The sequence below is a fragment of the Pteropus vampyrus genome, unplaced genomic scaffold (assembly GCF_000151845.1).
Source record: "Pteropus vampyrus isolate Shadow unplaced genomic scaffold, Pvam_2.0 Scaffold236, whole genome shotgun sequence".
NCBI lineage: Eukaryota > Metazoa > Chordata > Mammalia > Chiroptera > Pteropodidae > Pteropus > Pteropus vampyrus.
This window is the reverse complement of record NW_011889017.1, coordinates 1604188-1624486: the sequence shown is the minus strand read 5'-3', so window position 1 is coordinate 1624486 and position 20299 is coordinate 1604188. Positions and strand designations below refer to the sequence as shown.

The 20299-nt window shown below is 35.7% G+C and overlaps 1 long non-coding RNA gene across 1 annotated transcript; it reads right to left on the bottom strand.

Annotated features, from left to right (window-relative positions):
- Positions 1–8656: 8656 nt before the first annotated feature.
- Positions 8657–14062, bottom strand: LOC111728897. The gene is made up of 3 exons (XR_002775992.1): positions 13862–14062; positions 13269–13336; positions 8657–10699 (listed from the first exon to the last, which is right to left on the bottom strand). It is a non-coding gene; the product is annotated as an uncharacterized LOC111728897 (long non-coding RNA).
- Between the last annotated feature and the right edge of the window lie 6237 nt (positions 14063–20299).

Below are 20299 nucleotides of genomic sequence, written 5' to 3'. Positions count from 1 at the left end.
GGATCCGAATCTGCCCCTGTGGCTGCGTGCATACACCGCTTTAGGAGGATGTGCCCGGTGTTGGCGGCAGAGCTCAACCTTCTGGTCCTGAATCTTCACTCTGCTAGTTACTAGCTTTCTGATTTCAGGTTAAGTACCTCTCTGTGCCTCAGTTTCATCACCTATAAAATGGGAATCATGATGCATGTAAAGTATTGAGAATAATCCCTGGTATACCTTCCATTTCCCTTACTCAATTTTTCTGTCCTTGAGGGAAGGGTCCCTGTCTCTTTTCTCTTTGAGTCCGAAGTAGCCAGAGTTTATGCATGCATAAGTTTAACAAATGCTCAGTAAACCGAACAAAGCTGCACTCCCCACGTGAGGTATCAGTAACGAACTTCCCAGCATCTGCTGAAGCTGCAGCATCGTGAGAGTAGCTACTAGAACTGCGGCAGAGATGGCTGTGCTCACGAGTATCTGGCTCTTCTTTCCTTCCAGTACACAGAGGACAGCACTCCCCAAATACACCAAGGTTGACGGGGCTGTGGGACAAGTTCCAGCCCATAGGGAGTGAGTGCAAGCAGCATGTGATGCCGCCGTGTAATTGTAGGTGCAGGGCCCTCCACGTTCTCTTCTGCTGGATGGGGAAAAGGAGGCTACAAGTTTCAGGTGGCAGAACCTCCACCAGACTATTTCACAGATTTTATAGAGCTGAGCCCACACCAACCTGCAAGGACACATACTGTGAACTATAAATCTTGTTTTACCATAGCATAGCCTGGTTTATTCCAATTAATGCATCTGGAAAGGAACACACACACACACACACACACACACACACACACACACACGCGCGCGCACACGCGCGCGCATGCACGTATGCACGCAAGTACATATGTGTGCATGTAATTTATGGATGAGAAAATTGAAATTTGAAAAACAAATAATTTTGACTTACTCAACAGAAGTGATCTCATGGTAAAAATTTAGATTCTGTCAATCCCAAACCAGCATGCTCCTTCTCCCTCCCCCAACGCTGCCCCCATCAGATGGATCTCTTTTGTGTCTCCCACCCATACTACACTCTTTCTCATGTCAAGACTTTGTACAAATTTTTCTTTCTGCCTATAATGCAATCCTTTACCTTTCTAGCTTATGTCAATTCCAGGCTTTCACATATTTGTCTTTATGATCTCGGCATAGACAGAACTTTAATCTGGGAAACATATTTAATTCTCTAATCCATAGGCTTCTCTTGTGCTTCCCAATAGCTACCTATAACCTCCCTCCTAAAATAGAAAAGTTCACACTGATGTGTATTTACACATTAACTTCTCTATAATCTCTAACTAGACTGAAAACATTGCCAAGTCAGAAGCCACACCTGCCATTTCTCACTGTGGCAATCTGTGGTCCTGACACTGCACCTATATATGGTGGATGCTCCATGGATGTTTGTTGAATGAATATATGAAATATTATAGCTACAATTTAGTAGGTGCTTATCAAGTGCCAAGTTCTGTGCCTGCCTCTTTATATAAAGGATCCCAATTTATAAAACAATGTCGTGAGGTAGATATTACCATGCTATATTTAAAGAGCAGAACAACATCTTTAAATCTAGAGATTTAAAATCTAAGGTTTAAGATTTAAAATTTAAAAACATCTTTAAACCCAGAGAAATGAAAAAAACTTACTGAAAATTACACAGCCAAGAGAGGTAGAGACAACGTAGACCTCGGTCCTACTCCTTCCTACTTGGCCACACTGCAGAGAGCACGCAGAGCAACTGGCCCAGGTTGCTTTGTGAGAGACAGGCTGAGATAACCTACTTGTCCAGCAGTCCACACCGATGTTCCCAAAACAATGGAAATACAGTTCAAAAAGGCAGGGCTCAAATCTTATTTCACTGTGAAGCCTCTCTTGCCCACCATAAAGCATATTGTTTCTCCTCCTTTGAATATTCATAACTCATCTTTCTCAGCTCATGATTTTTCAACTGACTATTTTTTTTTAATACAGTGCACACTCATTTCTAATTCACAGAGAACACATGCTTGTGAGTGCTTACATGAATGAGCCTGTGCTTCTCCTGTCCCCACATGACACTCTAGGTGCTCATACGTATAGCTCATACGTATAGACAGAGGAGGGTACGCTGAGTGTGGGATGGCCAGACAGAGCCACGGGTCAGTGAGGGCAGGCCTCCTACCTCTCTCTCTTGTGACAATCCTGACATATCATTTAAATGCTTCTATCCAGGCAATAAACTATTCTATTTGCCTTCCAATTCAGACTACAATATATACTTTGGGATCGAGGAAGCAAGCGCTTTAGGGTAGCTCTACTAGAAATGAGCTAATGCACTTGGACTCATTGACATGTCAGATAATGAGGAGCTGCTGGCTGCAGCAAGATCCCTTCCCTTGGGGGGACACTTGGTCAAGGCCATCTCAGGACACCTGAACTCTTATAATGAGGAGCCTGAGGCCACCGCCAATGCCAAGGTGTGCTGTCTGACACCTGCCTGTGGTGGCCCCCTGGGGTCCCTGGAAATCCCAGTGAGAAACATTAGGCACTATGCAGCCAAGGTTCTGCACTGCATTTAGCAGCATATTGTCTCCTTGAGAGCGTCAAGTGCGTCTACCCATGGGGGCTTCTGAATGACCCTCTGAGGTCAGTATAGGTCACTGAAAATGGATTTCAAAGATTTAAACTTTCACGTGTCCCATTTAAGACATATCTACTTAACACTAGGCAGCAAAAGGCACTGAGATTGCACACGCCTTACCAAGGTTTGACATTCCAGTATTAGTTCTGGGGATGTCCTCTGGCCCTGAAGATAGTGGTCACGCCGGCCTTTAGCATAGTGATGGCACACATGGTGGGAATCAGGGGAGCAGGAGGGAGCTCTGCATGTCTGTGTGCTAATGCCTTCCAGCCCTTTGCTAGGAGCTCCACATAGGTTCTACCTGGCTCAAACTGCAGATAAAAGGCCTGATGGTAAATATTCTAGGCTTTGTGGACCATATGATTTCTGACACAACCATCAATAAATGGGTTGGAGGTAGGATCTAACTCAAGTTTGTCTGGATCTAAAGCCCCTGAGTTTTCTGCCATGGTTACCCTCCAAATATAGTGATTCTTATCCTTACATCCCTATATATGCCAGACACTGTTTTAGCACCCTTCAAAAGTTAGTTTATGTGATCCTCGCATGTCGAGAATGTAACTTATTTGGTTCTACCTGTAAGGCAGGAATGATCTCTATCTCCATTTTAGAAATGAAGAAACTGAGGCACAGTGAGTGTTAGTAACTTGCCTGGGGTCACAGGCGACTGTGGTGGTGCTAGGACGAACTTGGACAGGCTGCCTGGATAGCCTGGGCTCCTAACCACTATGCTAAAATACAAATGAACCAAACATCCATAATAAAAGACATATAATTTAATGTTAAATTAGGTGATAAAGACTCCAAGTGAGCTCAGGGTTTAGAGAAAAGTTTACTTGGAACAGAGCTGTCAAGCAGTCTCCTGAGTAAGGGGAGAACCGGTGAGAGAGGTGAAAGGAACTCCAGTCCACGACAGCCATGTCTCAATGGAATTATCTGTTCTTTGTTCAGACACGTTATATCTATCTATAACTAAAACTTATCGAGCACTTACAATGTACCTTACCCCATTAAGCACTATCATTTCCTTAAAAGACAAATTAATCTGTTTTATTACATAGATAATCAGAGATATGAAAACTAAACGTGGCTTTAAAAACCAGCTAGAGAGTTCCAGCTGCACTCCTGAAGGAAAGACTGGCATTGACACCTGACAAATGGCTTTGCATGCTGTAATACCATTTTCCAAAAGGCGTATCAGATAGGGCTTTCCCTTGTTTGGGTGGTAGACCATCCCATTCATGCTGGCCTAAACCCAAAATGGAGAATTTACTGGCTGCATACTAAAGATCCAGAGCCATTTCCTCAAAGCAAAGACGGCTTTCCTCATGAAGTGGGAGTGGGAACCGGTGTCCTGAAAGGAACGTATGTCTGCTCCATTCAATATCTTGGGCGAGTGCCTCATCATCTTTACTTTAAATGATCTAAAGTATATATGTATTGAATGTAAAGTCTGAACTGTCATTTTGTCCACCACCTGAACATTCTGTGATTCCTACTATCTCCATTGCCACCACGACCTTTGCCACCAGCACCAATACTGCAGTAGGGTCCTTCCTGACCTGGCCAGAACCTTGGAAGGACCCCGGCTTATGGGTCTGTGGGGCTGAGAGGATGTGCCTATGAGAACCTACACTATCCCCCTTTTAGAATGTGTTCCAAAGACCTTGTACTTGCCTGCCAAACATGGCAAGGGACTAGACATTCTTATTTGGCAGGTGGGAGAATCTGAAGCAAAATGAAGGATATTTACTGTTCCTGCATTTCTATCTTTAATTCTGTGTTGCATCAAGCTAAGGAAATGCTATAGGTACTAAAGAAATAAAGAAAGAATGGAAAGAATAATGCTACCTAACTCGCTGTGATATTAAAAGAGAGTGGAACAGTGGGAGACTAGGACGAGTGGATTTCTTTTGCTGGTGCCCTTGGCTTGAACCAGGTTGTTTGTATGACTTTATTATGCAATTCTAAGTTCTTTATGAAGTTGAATGAGTGGCAAAAACACAACAGAATTTGTACCAACTTTGTAGGCTCTCTCAAAGGTGCACAAAGAGGTAATAATCTTTCTAGAGTAATTTCATGCACATTGCCCTATTTGTTCATTGCATGAACCTTACTATCATGATTCTCATTTCATAGGCGTGTAACTAAATGCTCAAGAATGTCATCTCCCACAAGACCAGGGCCATCATTCTGCACATATCATGGGACCGCCATTCATAGTGTACGACAACCCCAAAGTTGTGTGTGGTTTTGTGTGACGGTCCTGACCAACCAGAGTAAATAGTAAAAGATGAGCCTCAAAACTAGGTTCTTTGTCAGCTCATTGCAGGGTACATGTTACTTAAATCTGTCAGTAAGCAAAGAAAGATTTTGGCTCTGTCCTATGCTACAAAATATAATATATATTGCAAATAAGTTTCCATTCATATATAACTTATTGAGGAAATTAGTCATCCCTTTAGGGCTCAATATTTAAAATTTTAAGTAACTGTTCAAATACATTTTATTTAATATTGCTATCTATTGGTGTAATATAGTATTCACATCAAATGTTGTTTAAAAAATATGTATAAAAATAGTTATAAGTTTTTTTCTAAGTATAAGAAAAAAGGAATAAACCATAAGACAGGTTTCTAGATTGAATTTAGAAATTTAAAAATCTCTGGTATTCTCTTTCCAGCAAATTTATAGAATTGATTTCCTGAAATTTTTCTGCTATAAAACACTTACGTAATAAAAAATCCACATCTTTTTAAGTACATACAAGCTTGAGAGAAAGTAAGAGAAATTCTCAGGAGACAAAACCAAATGGGGCAGGAGTCTAGTGGTGAGCCAGCGCTTTGACTAATGGCTCATGGGAGGTAACTGCCGATGTTCTGGAACTTTGTGCTTTGGGTTTAAAATCCACAAAAAAGCAGAAGAAAAGGATCTTGGAAGGGAAGAGTCTAGCTGGACCTTCTCATGCAGCCAGAAACTCCAAGATTCAGTGAGAGGATTAGCACAAAAACATATTTGCCCCTCAGAGAGAAGGTAACTTAAACATCTAGGCACAAAGGTTGACAGTCAACCAACAAATCAACATAATGATTCAGACACGCAGATACAAAATCAGATGTTGGACTTACTAGACACAGAGAACTTATCTCAAGGTCTGTTTTTATGGGAACCCAAAGTTAAAAATGACCATGTTAGATTTATTCCAGAAATGCAAATTTGATTTAACAATTGAAGATCAATTAATGTAGTTTGCCATACTACTAAATTAAAGCAGAAAATTCTAAGGCCATCTCAGTAGGTGTTGAAAATATTTCATAAACGTTCAAATCCCTTCAGCTTAAAACCATCAGCCTACTGGAATAGAAGAGAACTCCTCAAGCCTGAAAAATGGAATTTACTGAACATTTAGAGCAAACATTGTACCGAACAGTAGAATTTAAGACATTCCCTTTAAAAAAATCATTAAGACAGATTGTTCTTAAAACAGACTGTTGACTCTAGACAGTACAATAAAATGAGAAAAATAAGGAAATAAGAGTTTGAAAGGAAGATACAAAATCTCATTTTTTGTACACTATCTACAAAGATACTCCCTCCAAACACCTTTAAATTATTCAAATCAATGACAGTGTTTATAAAATTGCTAGATATAAGATAAATTACAAGTCAAGTTGATTTCTATAACCAAGCAACAAGGAGAAAATGTTGTAATCTTTTGTACAGGTACTATTTACAATAGCAACAAAATATATAAGGTTCTGGGAATAAATCTAACAAAATACATTTAATAAAACTTTATTAAAAGATATTTTTAAATCTCTTGAATAGATTGGGGGGTGTGCCGTATTCATGGATAGAGGAACTCAAGGTCTTAAAGATGTCTAATCTTGCCAAATTTATCTAAATTTCAACAAGGTGTTTATTAAACTTGTCAAGATGATTCTAAAATTTATAAGAAGTAGGGTTATGAAGAGTCAAGGTGCTCCTGAAGAAGAAGGTGAAGAAAATGTCTTACAGGACAGTGAGACTGTTAATAAAATAGAGTAACTAAGATAGTATGATATTGGCATAGGAATAAGCAAATAGAACAGTGAAAGAGAGAGCACATTATTTATCCATGCAAACAAGGAGACTTGCTATATCAGAGAGACACTAATTCAGACCTGTGGGAAAAAGCCAAATATCCAACACAAAATTCAGAAATAATAAGAAAAAAAATAAAATTGAGCCCCTATCATTCACAACATACAAACGTATAATGCAGGCGATTTAAAGCCAAAAAGAAAAAGAAAAAGGAAGGAAGAAAGGAAGAACTATAGGAGTAAAAAATTTTTTAACAACAACAGTAACAAAAAATGTACAAAACCCAAAAGGGAAGTTTGAGAAATTTGAATCTATTAAAACTTAGAATTGCTGCTCATTCAAAAGACCATATGAAGAAAGTGAGGAGACAATAACGAATTAGGAAAACACATTTTTATAAAGTATCTGTATGCGGAGAAAATAAACAACTACTACAAGTCAATGAGAAAAGACCAATGAACCTGTAGTAAAATGGGCAAAAACTTGATATTTCACTACATAGAAGAGGAACTACAAATGGCCAATAAACTTATGAAAAGATGCTCACCCTATCAGTAATCATAGAAAATAAAAATGAAAACCACTATTTTACACACATAGTAACAGGAAACTTTTAAAGTCGATGATACCCTTCCGGAGGAATTGTCAATATGTATACTCACTTTAAAAAATAATTTTTAAATATGCATTAAAATTTAATATGGGCAGAATTAAGACTAGCTATTCCATATGTGTCCTCTTGTGTGCATAATAATATATATGTGTGTGTATGTAATTGTTAAACAGTACTTTAACTGTTGAAAATTACTTAATTGTTAAACCTACATCTTTATAAAAAGTGATGTTAACATAAAAATTAAAAAATAAAGTACAAATAACCTAAATTTGTATTGGCAGAAGTGAAAAATTATTATATATTTATTATAGTTGAAATGAATGAACTAAAGCTACATTGATCAAAATAGATGACTGAAAAACATAATGTTGACTAGAGACAGGTTAGTGGTGGACAGAGATGGGAGAAAGGAGGAATTAGGAGTGAGTTACTAACAGATACAAAGTTTCTTTTTGGAGTGATGAAAATGTTCCAGACTTAGACAGTGGTGATGATTTCAAAACTTTATGAATGTGCTAAAAACCATTGAATTGTTCCTTCTTATGCTATGTGAATTGTATCTCAATAAAAATATATAATGTTGAATATAAAAAGCAAGTTGCAGAAAATAGTGTGATAATGCTTACATAATGCTTAAATATAAGCATAATACAGAATACATTATTTAGGTTTACATACATATGTGGTAAAGTCATAAAGACGATCAAAGAATAATAAAACAAAATTTAGGGTAGTGGTAAGTCCAGTCAATGGACTTCAAAATATTGGTAATGTTCTATTTTTTAACCTTGGAAATGAGTATACTGATTCCAAATTCTTATTTATAATGGATATATATGTTAAATATCCTTTTGTATGTGTGCTATGTTGCATAATGTAAAAAAATTCTTAAGCTAAACAAAACAAAATGCCATCAAATATGTGAGAGAAAAGTTGGAAGAGAAGAAATGATAACTGCTTCTTAGAGTAAGTGTGACAAATAAAAGAGATAATAAGTACTTCATTTAGTTCTTTGACTAACAAGGAACTAAAAAATATTAAGACAAGGCACTGACACAGGGGTGGGTGGTGGTGGAAAGAAGCGAATAGGTTTCTGAGACACTTTGGATGAAAAATTAACAGGACTTGGTACTAGAGTGGGGTTAGGAGTAAAAGCCATAACAAGAATGACTTGTAGGTTTTTAGTCTGAATAATTTAATGTATGGTGATCTACTTACCAAAATAAATAACACCACAAAATAACGTTTAGCCAGTGCTGTTTATTAAGAAATTACCAATAACAACGGCGGGCAAGTTTAAGGCAGGGGTTAAATAAATCATGGTACAACTGCATGGAAAAATGGTGTGTAGCCATACAAAATCACATTTTAAGAAATGGATGACATCTAAAAATGTAAAAATAGACTAATATTTGCATATATAGTATAGTTTCCATTTTGCAAAATAAGATATATGCATATAAAGAGAAGGCCAAAAAAATCCTTCAAGTGCTAACAATGGTTGCCTCTGGGTGGTACAATTATACTTAATTTTAATTTTCTTCTATTCACTTTTCTATAGTGCAAAATTTTTCTAAAATAAGTAATTGTCTCTTCAATAATCAGAAAATATATATGACATTTTACATTGCAACTGAAATCATTGCCAATCTCTTCAGGTGTATGTTAAGACACTGAAGTTGTATGGGGGGTTGAGAAGCCACACATGAAACCATGCATGTGCTGTGAGATAGTGTGGGAAATCAATAGGGAAGAGAAACGTACTTTTGTTATGGCATGATTATGTGGTTGGGGTTTAAAAGCCTCTTTGGGCAATCAAATTACAGCTTTCACTCAGACACTTTTAATGCATGATCATAACGCCTTCTTTTCGAACGCATCCCAAGTGATTCGAAGTGAGTGCTCAGGGTTACTTCTTGAACAAAACCACCGTAAAAAAGGAAGCTTGTTAATTTATCAGAAACTTTTTTTTTTTTTTAAATCTAGTGGAATTTTAGGGACTATGTGGTTTTTCTCTTCTTAATTTTGGAGAATCGGGGTTTTGCATGTTCATCCTGGCCTTGTTCTTTTTTCTTAATTTTCTCTATCCTTCTCTTCTACTCTCCTTCTCTTTCTTCTTTTTGAAATAAGAATATATTTTGGGATAAATATTACACTTTGGTTTGTCTATTCATTACAGTAGGAAAACCATGGTGTTACTTGAAACTCCCTCTGTAGAAGTCAAGTGCTTTATAAATGGCAGATTTTTTTTTTTAGTAAAATTCACATTCTGTAAAATAACCATGTTAAAATATACAAGTCAGTAACATTTAGTACTTTCTCATGGTAGATCTTAAATAAATTTTAAGACTTCATTTTTTAGAGCAGTTTCAGGTTTACAACAAAACTGAGAAGAAGGTAGGTATAGAGATTTTCCCCCTGCCCCCACACATGCAGAGCCTCCCGCATTATCAACATCACTCACCAGAATAGTATCTTTTATTTATTTATCTTTTTAACCAAGGATGAACCTAAATTGACACGTCATAATCATCCAAAGTCCATATTTTACCTTAGGATTCACTCTTGGTTTTGTATATTCTGTAGGTTTGGATAAATCTATAATGGCATGGACTCATCATTATAATATCATACAGAGTATTTTCACTGCCTTAAAAATGCTCTGTGCTCTGCCTAGTTGTCTCTCCCCTCACCCAGCACCACTGACTTTTTTTTGTTTCTATAGTTTTGCCTTTTCCAGAATGTCATATATTTGAAATCATACAGTGTGTAGCCTTTTCAGATTGGCTCTTTTCACTTAGTGATATGTGTTTAAAGTTCAATTATATCTTTTCATGGCTTGTTATATTAATCTGAGTTTTTCTATAACCACAGAACATGTTTAGTTATAGGAAAAAATATACAAGTTTAATCCCAAAATGCAGAAGAACAATTCTGACAAGAATGTATTGAGCACCTACTATGTGGTAGGTTCTTTAAGAAACTATATCAAGAGTAAAGAATGAGTCAACAAATTTCCAGGGCTGGTTCAAGGAGCCATTAGGAGAAGTCCTTTGTGAAAGTGCAGTGAAGAAAGGGCAGTCTGTAGGACTGAAGACAGGAAGAAAGGTGTTAGTTTTCATGTTTATTACTAATAACGTCGACATTCGGTCCCATATGCTTGGTGGTATCTCACAGTCTTCTAATGGAGGAATCTCTGGGAATTCTTGACCTGAAGGCATTCAAAGGGAGTTTCTGGATACAAACAAGTTGCATTTACTCCCAGATATTATATGAAGAAGTTTTAACAAACTGTCAGCTTGAGAGTCAAGGGAAGGGAGATTTTGATCCATATTCCTAAACTGTGGAAGCTAAAAAGAAAGAGCAAGATGATATTTATTTTGGGAGGACAGTCAGTAAGCGGTTCTAAGCTTTACAAGGAAATCATGAGATCGAGGAGAATGATAGAGACCTACTGTTCACATATGACAGAGGTCCCAACAGCTCCATGGGGGTTCCCTGGAGCACTGACTCACACAGAGTGATCAGGCACACGTGAATCTCTGCCTCTGCCTGTCCCACACTACGGACCCCATGGTTGGAGGTCCTCTGTTCATCCATGACAACTCTAGCTATACCTATGATAGATGTCAACACAAGCAACACAGAGAAAGTGGGTCTTGAGTGTCCTCATAAAAGCCAGTCCTCACAGCTTAATTAGCATATTCACAGACACTATAAAAACTCAACCTTCCATCTATCATACTTCTGCCCACCCCAGAAGCTCCTCTAGCCATCCACCTACTCCCTTCTTGAACAAAAGGGGTTATCATAACTGGCCCTTGCCTTTAAATCAGCCTATTTTTCTCCTTCATCTCCCAAACACTTCCAGTAGATTCTTTCAGGTGTCTATTCCACTATAAACCTGAGGCTTACTGAGACTTGGTTCCATCCTGAGGACATAAATTGCCCTTTGCTCCAGGAGGATGCTGCTATTCCCCACCTCAGCTTTCGTTGGAGTTCAGTGCCTTTCTTGGTCCCCTACTTGTCCTCCCAGCAGAGAACTTTCAACTCATAATGAGAGTGCTTCACTCATTAAATTTTATCTTCAGGGACCATGGCCGTCTTCCATGCCATCTCTGGGCTGCATTCCAACCTCCCCATCACCACAAAAACACCTCACATGAGGAGACTAAGACTGTCTAGATCAACAGCAGCTTTCTCGTTGCCAAATCCACCTCACTGGCTTACTCAGCAATATTATCAGTGGCCTGCTGTTCCGCCACATTCTCCTCTGCTCACTCCCAGGATTCTTCACTTGCAAGCTTTCTCCTGCTTCAAAGACCCTTTCTTCCAAGTATTCTCTGTGGGCTCCTCTTCCTGTCCCTGACTTTAAATGTTAGAGTGGTCTGGGCACAACCCTGGGTGCTCTATTCTGTTATATCTTTCATGCCATGATTTTGGCTAATCCCACAAATTTAAATGTAGCTCTATGCCCCTGACTTCCAAACCGGTATCTCCAATATAAAACTCTCCAACGGTCTACCTGACATCTTCTCTTTTAAGTATGCTCCAGAGTGTCTATGCATGTACATACACATTTTGTTTTTGTAAAAATGGTAGCACTCTAGTATACATATTGTTTTCTGATTTATATTCCCACCTTACACTGTATTCTTAGATATCATTAGGAGTCAGTATAAATAGAGCTGTCTCATTCATGTTATAGCTGCATAGTATTCTAGTATAAATATATATATGTGTGTGTGTATATATGTATATTTGGCATATCTGGTATATATATATTTGGTATATCTGGTATAAATATATATATATATATGTGTGTGTGTGTATATATATAATTTGACCAGTTCCAAATTGCTGTCATTCAACTTGCTTCCAAATTTTTGCATTTTTAGACCATATTGTGATGAGTATATTTCAATGTATATTATTTAACACGTGTATACGTTTTTATTCTAAACAACAATGCAATAAACACCCTTATCCGGAAATCATCTCATATATGCACAAATAATTCCTAGAAGTTAATTTATTGGTCAAGGAACACGGTCATTTGTTATTTTGATCGATATAGTCACATTGCCCTGCATAGATGTTGTTTCAGTTGGTACTATCAGCAAGCCTATGTGGGAAACTTTCCTGACATTCTGGCAAAAACAGAAGTTTGTGTTATCAAACTCAATCTGTGCCAATCTGATAGGTGAATGATTGTACCATTCCGTGGTTTTAATTTGCATATATCTTATTATGAGAAATGCTAGGCATGCTTTCATATGTTTAACATTTTCTTACATTTATTTTCATTATTATGAACTTTGTGTTTGGATCCTTCACCCATTTTTACATGTGTTTTGGTCTCTTTATTATTGTCTTACAGGAGCTTTTAAGGTATTAAAACTCAACCTGACATGCATCATACTTCTGCTCACAGCAGAAGCCACCTAAAGTAATAATCTACCTGCTCCTATAGGGTTATCCTAATTGGTCCTTGCCTATATGACCCAGCACTATTTTCCTCCTGTTTGAAAAAATATATTTTTCGATTATAGTTGACATATAATATTATATTAGTTTCAGGTTTACAATATTAGACATTAATATATCCTATGAAATGTTTACCTCAATAAGTCTAGTAGCCTTTTGACATCATACATAGTTATTACAATATTATTGACTACATTCTGTGCTGTACTTTATATCCCTGTGACTATTTTGTAACTATCAATTTGTATTTCTTAATCCCTTTCACCTTTTTCACCTTGCCCCTTCAAACTCCCTGCCATCAATTTGTTCTATTAGTTTGTTTCTGTTTTGTTTGTTTATTTTTTAGATTCCACATATAAGCAAAATCATATAGTATTTGTTGTTCTTCCTCTGACCATTTGTGGTAATATGGATGAACCTAGAGAGTATTACCTTATTTTCCTCCTTTATCTTCCAAACACTTCCAGTAGGTTCTTTCAAGTGTCCATTCCACTGTAAACCTTTTAAATACATACATACATACATACATACATACATACATACATACATACACACATACATACAAAATTAGCAATTCATCTATGATATTGGCTGTGATTTCTTTCCAGTTTGCTATCTGCACTTTAACTTTGTTTTTACTATATTTCCTCCATAGAATTCTATTTCAAAAAAGTCACATTTATCAATATTTCTTTCATATTCTCCTAAATTTTATGGTTTCATGTTTTAATATTTAAATCTTTGAGTCACCTGACATTTTACTGGAAGACAGGGATCCAACTTTAATGTGTCTTCAGATATATTTTCCAGTTATGCCAACCCTATAATCTATCTTCTCCCCCAATGAAATAAAATGTCAATTTCATAATACACTAATTTTCCCTCTGTAATTGGGTCATTTCTGAAATTAACACCATTAGCCCCTTCATTTGGCTATTTGCCTGTTGGTTCTCTCTCTCTCTCCCACTAGACTGTGAGCTTCCTGAGGGCACTGTTGGGGTCTGAGACTTCATAATTTTCCTTACCATCTGATCAGTTAGCCTGCTGCCGTGACATGCATGCTGGCAGAGGATGTGTGCTTGCTGGATCAGACACTCTTGGCACAGAAAACAGCATGATTTACTTCTGTTCTTCTTGCCCCCCGAGCACCATGGAGATGACATGGAGGGGCCCAGTGGATGCTATCACAGCTGACACACGGGGCTTGGGGAATCCACTTCTTCTGTAGCAGGGAATAAAGAAGCCAGCCGTTTTTCCTGGAGTGAGCTATCACTATATTCCTTTGGGCAATTAGCTGCAAAAGTAATCCCTATATGCCTTACTGATAAAGTGTAGAGCTGAAAAAAATAAATAAATTAAAAAAAAAAAAAAGCAATCCCTAGAAATGACTTGAGTAAAGAGAGGCCAGGGATTTGCATATTCCATTTACCCATCAAGAGGTCTGGGAGTCAGAGAAACCCATGGAAGATGTTCCCCCTCAGCAGGATCAGCTGGGAGGTTGTTGGTAGGTTTGCATTTTGGTGTCCACAGGACCACACACAGTAGATGCTTGAAACATATTGATAATTGTAATAGAATCAAATATTTCACGGAGTTAGTATGAATTTATCAACAGACTACATAACTGGAAACCACGCATTTACTATTGTTCTATACTAAGCAGAAAATTCCTTGTACTGTAGACCAAGGCAGGATCAGTAATCTAAAACATTAGCTTAAAAAAATTAACCTAAAAATAGACTAACTAGTATTTGTGATGTTTGACTAATTAAAACTAATTTCCATGAAACGAAATTTAGAGACTTTATTTATAGTTTCATTTCCTGCAAAGTATTTGGCTGATAACTTTGAAAGCACGCACTGAGTTTAAGCACCCTTAATAGCTTTTAAATGAATGTGCCTTATTTATAAAATGGGGCTTGGTTATTAGCACTAAAATGTTGTAATTATGCATTATTATGTTTGAAATTGTAATCCAATCATGACTAAGAATACCATCCAGAAAACAAACTTGGGGGATTAAAAAGAGTTTCCTCGTCTTATGAAATTAACTAGATTGCAAAACACCATTTAGAAGAGAGAAAAGTGAACTTGTTTTAGAACTTTAAGGAAAAAAAGAACCAACAGGAAACAACAGTGAGACGCGACAGCAAATAGCTTAATTATATTTAAGGAACATTTTGAAATGAATGATAGGGATTTTAATACTATTAAAAATAGAATCGTTACGCTCTAACCGAACACTGAATAATGGAAGAACTGTGGTGATGCTTCTGTGGGAGCACACTGAAGACACCTAGCAGCACAGGTCGATGTGTCAGAGACCACATGAAGCTGCAGTACACTGAAAACAGCTGTCGGGATCACTTGCAAATCAATTTAAATGTTAACTGCTCAACACCTAACATTAATAAATAAAACAAAAAGTCATCTGAAACAAAATTAATTTTAAAGTTGCCTCACTTTACCTTTTACTCGTTCTCTTTTGTTGCCTATCTTCTGAGTACAAAATATTAATTAGAAGTTACTTCTATTTAACCAAAATGAAGTTCAGTAATTTTTTTTTTTTTTTTTTTTTTTTTGCTGTATCTTAATATTGCCTTTTCCTGGAATTTTCCTGAATATGTAATCTGATGTGATGTAAGATACTTTGTGAAACTTCCTAGTCTCAAAGATGAAAATCGGTTTCTCTACTAGGTACTAGTAAGAATAGGCTAATGTAGCAACATTAAGAATTAAAGCTTTAAGAAAATTAAGAAAAATGCCTGATGATGGTTGTAATAACATATAAAACTTTTCATTTTCAAATTATACGAACAATATTGCAACACAGGTACAAGAAAAATAAATTTCTCAAATATAAATCATTTAAGGAAAACTCAGTGCCTTATTATTTAGATAGGAAATCCAAGGGGTAAAAACCTATTCTAGGTAATTCCTAAAATATATTTGATGCTTACAAATACTTAACACATGTTTAGTAATTCAATGTTTGCTAATTTTTATATTTTGAATTGAGAAAGATATAAATTCACCTGCATAATAAATTATAACCCTCTTTTAAAATTATTCTATAACTGAAAAATAATGATTTTAAACAATAAGGCTCAATGACGATCAGCATATTAATTTCCTTTTAATTTAGACTGTGATGGATATGGGTGTTATTTTGAAATTGTAATACAGTTTTAGTGTATAGAAGTTTTTAAATCAGGTACACATTTACCAAAATAAAAATAGAAAAAATATTGTGATTCAAAATATCAATATATTTTATTTTCTGCATGCTTTTTAATAGCAATAGAAAACATGGCTTTTTAAGTCTTACTATTTACTATCTAAAAGACATTCCTAACAAACAGAGACTCATGGACATGGACAATAGACTAGTGGTTAACAGAGGGGAGGTGGGAAGGGGGAGATAGATGGGGTAAAATATGTGGTGACATTAAAGAATTAAAAATACATAAATTTTAAAAAAGACATTCTTGCAGTATAAAATGTAATTTAAAACAATTTTAATATAATTCTTATTTTTTTCTCTTTCAGCAAGAGAACTAGCAAACATAAAAATGCAGGCTGATGTTTACGCTTTCAATAGTAATTCTTAGAATGTGTTTATCTAAACTGAAATCTCCATTTAACATTTAACAGCCCACAGGACATGGCAGTAAGTGGCATCTGCTTTAATTTCACAAGTTGGTGCTTTATTTTCTTACAAACCTCACTAATCCATATTTCTTCAAGGTACATTAGTTAATTAATATCTTTTGTGTTATAAGTGTTCTAAACAAGGCAAAAAGTATAATGCATATGTAAATACCTAATCTTTCTTCTTAAACATTGTATGTGGGCTCATAGAACAGGTTAGTAAAGATTACTCAGTAGGGGAATTAAAAGATCTAGGCTTTATTCTCAGTTGTGTTAGAATTACATATTTCTAATGTTGGCATTATGGGAGACTAATATATTTATTTATCCCACAGATTGGTAAGCATCAAATGCCTTAACATATGTAAATATACCGACAAACTATTCTCGCTAATTATTATTATTGCTGTTTTATATATCACTTTTTTTTTCACCCACAGATAAAGGTAACTGAATGACATGTTTGGTAGCAAATAAATCAAGTCTTCTAATCCCCTCACTCTAATTGGATAGCTTAGCTCTGAATACCATCACCAACTTGAATATATCCATCATTGCTTAAAGATTCAGACTAAAGCAATTAAGAAAGATCTAATTTAGACATTTGAAGTTGATAAATAAGTCATGAGTACATAAATTCAAATTATTTTAATCGAAAAGGTAATCATGTTTGACATTTATTAACTGCCATTTATTCTTTATAGTTAAAAAATATTTTTTTCATCCATACTTTTTCAAATTTTGCTTTTCAATATCTTTCAAGTGGACTTTGCTTTGTTCTAAAAAATTATGAGACTGATAATTTTTTAAAATATAGTAAAAGGTTTACCTGCAAGACAAGGAAATCTTCATTATAACTTTTACGTTTGCCCTAGTAAACATTCCAAAACATTCCTGAGTTTAGATTCTTGTTGGTTTTTATTTTGTCAGTCTTAAACAGACATTGATATACATTTTGTATACAATAGTTGTTCTTGGTAAGTAAACATGCGAATTGAAATATAAAGTGTATTACAATATGAATATATTAGTTTGATATTTACCCAATCGTAAAAAAAAAAAAGTTCTTAAATTTGCTAATATTCTATTCCATATTTGTCATCTGATATTGCCCTTAGTCACTCATTGTCAATGTTTTTTTGTTTTTCCTCACATTGTTACTATAAACTTATGTAAAGATTTGTGCAAAGCAAATGTATGTTGGGTTGTAACCAAATTTCTACAAAAGCAGCCACCATGCTGGCTGTGGCAACTCACAGGAGAGCCTGGTTTTGCCTTGGGAAAAGAACATTGCCAGTTGGTGGCAGCATTCACAAGAGCGGGTCACATTTCCTCTGTTATCTTTGGGTTGGATTTCAAAACAACTTAGAAACAGACTCAAAAGCAAGCCTAGAAACAGCACGTGAACTACAGGAAAGTGGAAGATGCCTGACTATAATCCAGTTCTACAAAAGGCTAGAGCATCTGGTGAAAAAAAGGGTAGCCCGTGTCCTATTTACCTCCTGAGCAGTTTACAAAAACTGAGTGAAAGCTTGCTCTTTGAATAAACAATGAGATCAATGAACACCGGCTGATCTTTCTCCTTCCTAACGTTTGCTTTCTGTTCAAGGACACTCCCAGCCATCCTCACTGCTCATCCCCCCTCGCTCTCCTAGAAAATATAGCTGTGTCATTTGAGACTTTTTCTTATGTCATTTTCTCGTGAGCTACAGATTGAGAAGCAGGCAACCGTGCTCTACTCTAACAGAAAACAACAACAAACAAACGTTTTATTTAACCCAGCAGCTAAGACACTAACCATAAGCCCTACAAAAGGCATCGATTTAGTCATGTGAAACGTGAGTATATTAGATTACAGGGACAGCATTCCAAGGAAGAAGGATGTTTTAAGAAGGAACCTTTTTGGTTTTGTTGAGATTCAGAATGTTATACAGTTAATAATGTAAAATTTTTATTTCATCATCATGGAAAGTGCTTGGAAAAATATATATTTTTTAAATCTAAAAATACTTTCTCAAAATTCAAACACAACAAATCCAGAGGTGAATCAATAGGATTTTTAAGTTACTAACTGCAGTCATTTTGTAATTGTTTGTTTATATGTTTAAATTTCTTCAACATAATTATATTTAAAATGAAAATGTTTTGCATAGTGGGTTAGCTATTCTTGTGCCTACTGAATAAAGGAGTATTTTTCTAAAAAGTATTATTTCCATGCATACGCTTAACAGATTTCTTATTTTAAAAGTTATAGTTTATTCTACCATATATGCACATGAAATAGTCATTTCTTTTAGAAAAATCCTTCCTCTCTAAATGAATATTTAAGAGTGACTATTTCAAATATATCAGTATTTCTAATGAGAAAATAAGTAAAGTGGAATCCCTTTAAAATTTCCGAGGAACTGATCCAATCTATTAACAATTCCTGATTCTTTAGATATTTGGAATGCCATACATAGATAATAAGTGATCCAAACAGCAGTTGCATTCTCTCATGTAAATCATTCTATTGCACAGAATTAACATGTTACAAAATTCTTGTGAAATTTCAGTTGAAACATATTAGCAAATATATTTGTGAAAAAAAAAAAACTAGCTGCTAAAGTGCAAGAAGTCCCCTTATGAATCCTAGATGAGGAAGTCTGTCTTTGTATGGTTCATTCATCAAAGAAAGGGAAATTTATTAAATGAGCTATTTAAATACATTATTTAATAAAGCAAAATGTGATGAAATGCTGCCATTCTTTTAAAAGACCAAATATATCCTCTAATATAAACCTCTGAGGTTACAATCTATACCTCCTAAAATACATTTTAAATTAAAGCTATTTTAACTGATTATATAGTATTCCACTTAACGATCTGTCTAATCAGTTTTTAGAGTTCATCTAGATAGAAAATAGTGTTAAACAGCTACAGAGTTAAGAATTAAAACAAAAAAACAAAAAAACTTACAAGCACCAAAATGTTATTTATTTTTCTCCTCCTATACATGCTTTTCTTATATGAAACAGAGAAGAGTATAAATAATGCTTACTATTATTATTAATAATATTCGTACAGATTTGTGACACATTTTTAAGATTTACATTTTTATAAAATTGACTATTTTATGAAAGATATTCAATTATCCCTGAAAGGACTTTTTGTTTCAATAAATCATTGCATAAGATTTCATGCAAAAACAAACAAAAAAACACTCCTTGCTAAAATATATGGCCATTTGTTATCCATGAAAGGAAAGAGAACTTCCAATGAAAGATCTTGGACCATGAGAAAAAATTTCAACCAGGCTGCTTGCTGGCAATAGGCCATGCAAGCAGCAACCGGCCCTGCGTGGAAAGCAGGTTGGCAGATGTTGTTAGCTGACTTTTGCTGAAAAAGTGTGGAAGAACAGTTGGAAAATCACAAGGTGTTGAACAAGCTTTAAATAAATAAGTAGCTTATTTGGTAATAGAAAGGAAGAAAGACAACGAGTTCCTTCATTGAGGAAGAAGGCTGGGATACTTCTAATTACAGAGTTCCTTACTGTTGGTTTCATGGACTGACTTCTTAATGAGAATGGAAATTGTATTTAGATGTTCTAAGACTGCAGAATAGCAATTAGTTTGCAGTTTAGATGTAGATTTGTGATCTTCTTGTATGAGAACACCACAGATACAGGTGATAATTCTTCACCCTTCCCTCTTCTGCTACCAACCGGTGACTGAGGCAGTACACGGGGAAAGTGCCAACTGCCAACTCGGAGCTTCTGACACCTTAACCTGAATACTGACATTTAACACTAGAATAGTCCTAAGGGAAAAACA